The sequence below is a fragment of the Symsagittifera roscoffensis genome, chromosome 7, assembly GCF_963678635.1.
Source record: "Symsagittifera roscoffensis chromosome 7, txSymRosc1.1, whole genome shotgun sequence".
Lineage (NCBI taxonomy): Eukaryota > Metazoa > Xenacoelomorpha > Acoela > Convolutidae > Symsagittifera > Symsagittifera roscoffensis.
This window is the reverse complement of record NC_087068.1, coordinates 25,806,424-25,809,554: the sequence shown is the minus strand read 5'-3', so window position 1 is coordinate 25,809,554 and position 3,131 is coordinate 25,806,424.

The window sequence follows — 3,131 nt, the reverse complement described above, 5'->3', positions numbered from 1 at the left end:
CCTGCGGTACCGAAAAGCCGTAGCCTATTTTCAGACATGGGGGACCGCAGGTTCCCCCACCCCATGATCAGCTTCAATTTACAATACTTTTACGTACAGTTTCACATACATACATACATACATAGATACATAAATACATACATACATATACATAGATGCATACATACATAAATACAGACAAAATACTTACATAAGTACATACATACAAACATACATGCATACATGCATAAATACATACAAACGTATATGCAAACAGTCAAATACAGGGGAAGGTTTTGGTTTTTCTTGAGAGAAAGGCAAATTTTTAAAAACTTTTGACCTTTTTGCTTTTTTTTGGTCGACCTAACTTGATTGTCGACCTGGTTCTTCGTTTTTTCGACCTTTTTTATTGGACCCAAATCAATTTTCAGAACTATTCGAAAGACTCAACAACCCCATTTTGGCTAAAACTATTGCTTTGCAAACGATTTGAAAAAAAACACTACAGAAACGCGTTTTAGGCAGTATTGCGCTTTTTCGGCAAGCCCTTTCTTTCAAAATAATTGCATATTGGCGCGAAAAATTGGCCAGAAATTGAGTTTCTTAAAACAGCACCTCTGACTATCCAAAGTACAAGGGGTTGTACTTTGGATAGTCAGAGAGCCAGTTGAGAGCCAATCCGCCCACGCCCCAACCAAAAAACCGCTACTGCACAAATATTAATTTCTTTTTGCGGTGTCCGTTTGTCTGCATAATTACAAGCTTGTCCGCATTTAAGAAAAATGAAAACAAATCGATTATAATGGATTTTCGTGGTCTATATTTTTGTAAATATAATCGATTCCCATGTTACCTTCAGACAAAAAAATTGGACTAAAAATGGATTTAAATCCATTTTTTCTCGCCCAAACAAAATGCATTACAATTCATTTTGAATCCATTATAATGGATTTTATAATAAGTAGGTAATTATATTAAAATGGATTTTTTCCACTTTGTTTTTGTTTCGCGCGTCGTGCAAAATGTTGCAAGAATTTGAGCACTTATCAAGTGAGTGATGCGGAAACTTTACAAAGCGAGTGTAAGGCCTAGACTAATCAATTTCAAAACCTAAACTCAAATTGCAAAAAGATTCCATTGAGCTCCCCCCCCCCCCCAACGTTTGCACTTTTGCTCCCCTCCCCCCACTGAGCTCCCCACCTGAATATCCCCCCACGTGAACAACCCCCCCCCCCCCACCTGAACCCACATACCCCTCCCCACCTGAACCCACATACCTCCCCCCACCCACCTGAACCCACATACCCCCACTTGAACCCACATCCCCCACCTAAACCCACATACCCCCCTACCTGAACCCACATCCCCCAACGTGAACCCACATAGCCCCCCCCCCACCTAACCCCCACCCCCCCCCCACCTAACCCCCCCACCCCTCAACCTAAACCCAACCCCCCCTCCTAAAGCCACCCCCACCTAAACCCACCTGAACACGTTACGTTGGGGGGAGGGGGTTTGTTGTAAATGGGCAAACGCTTGGGGGGGGGGGGTAATGTTGAGTAATATAAAAAAGTAATAAAAATAGCAAAGTTAGGTAGAAAAAAACTCAATTGAACAACAAGTAACCAACGTAACCAACTTTAATTTAAAACTTGGAAAATACTTTATTTGCGTTGAAATTTGCATCTCAGTAAAGTGGAAACAAAATCGATTCAACTTTAGTTTTATTGTCAGTGTCCGCAAAAGTGAAAATAAATCGATTATAATGGGTGAAAAAAGGATTTTGTTGCCTCAAAAAACAGTAATATTGTAATCAATTTCTTACTTCTTTATTTAATCGATTTGTTTTCATTTTTGTGGACACTGACAAGGAAACTCAATTATAATCGATTTTTATTCATGGAACTCCAATGCGGGTGGTTTACTATAGCAAAGACAAGCTTGAAAATCTATATTTTGGTTGTTTCCTCATCTTTGCTTTTAGCAAATTTCTGACCATCCGCGGCATGATTTTGCAATTGGAATGGAGGAGGATCAACAGAGGAAAAATTTTGTGAACAGTCTTCGTCTTTCGCATTTCGTTCTCGTAAAATTCTCGACTTGACAAACTCATTTTGACTTTGAACCTTGAAGAACATGTTTCAGATTGACTTGAACTTCAGATTGACTTGAATGGGGGGAGGACATCAGGCAAACACTTTTCGGTCTTTGTGAATAGATCTGGTTTTTGTTTGAGCAAAGTTTTATTGAAATTATCGCTTGCCAGTTTCGTTTTTATATCAAAGAGAACATTGATCAGATGATCTTCAACCTTGAAAAACTTGTTTCAAGATGATCCTGTAGGTGAAATAGAAGAGGGCAGCAGGCTAAAACTTTTCGGTCGTTGAGAACAGATCTGAATTTTTATTTCAGGCATAGTTTTCTTAAAACTCTCGCCTCGTCAACTTCGTTTTTACTTCATTGGGTAATTTGATCAGATGACCTTGAACCTCCAGGAAAAAAATCCAGGATGAATTTGAACGATAAATAAAGGAGGGTCACAGGAAAAAAACTTTCCGGTTTTTGTAAACAGATCTGGTTTTTAGTTAGAGACAAAAATTTCTTAGAATTCACGCCTTGTCAATTTCATTTTTATTTTACTGGGCACTTTGATGAAATGACGTGAATTTTAAGCAAACCGTTTCAGGATATTCTGGAACGCCAAATGAAAGAGAGTCAACATACAAAAAGTTTTCGCTCTTCGTAAAGAGATCTTATTTTTTGTTTGATACAAAAAACTCAAAATTCTCGCCTTGCCAATTTCGTTTTTTATAAAACTGGGCACTTTGATCATATGACCTTCAAGTTTGAAGTACGTGTTTCAAAATGCCCTTGAAAAAATAGAGGAGTGTCATCAGCAAAAATGAAGGAGTATTACCAGGAATGAAAGAGTGTCAACGCAAAAAAAATTTTCGCTCTTCGTGAAAAAACCTTGTTTTTTTGTTTGAAACAAAAATGCTCCGAATTCTTGCCTTGTCAAGCTCATTCTTATAATGCTGAGCACTTTGATCAGATGAACTGAGTCCTTGGAAAAACTGTTTCAAGACGACGTTGAGGAAGGAACATGAAATTGAAAAAGGTCAACAGGTGAAATTTTTTCGGTCTTAGTGAAC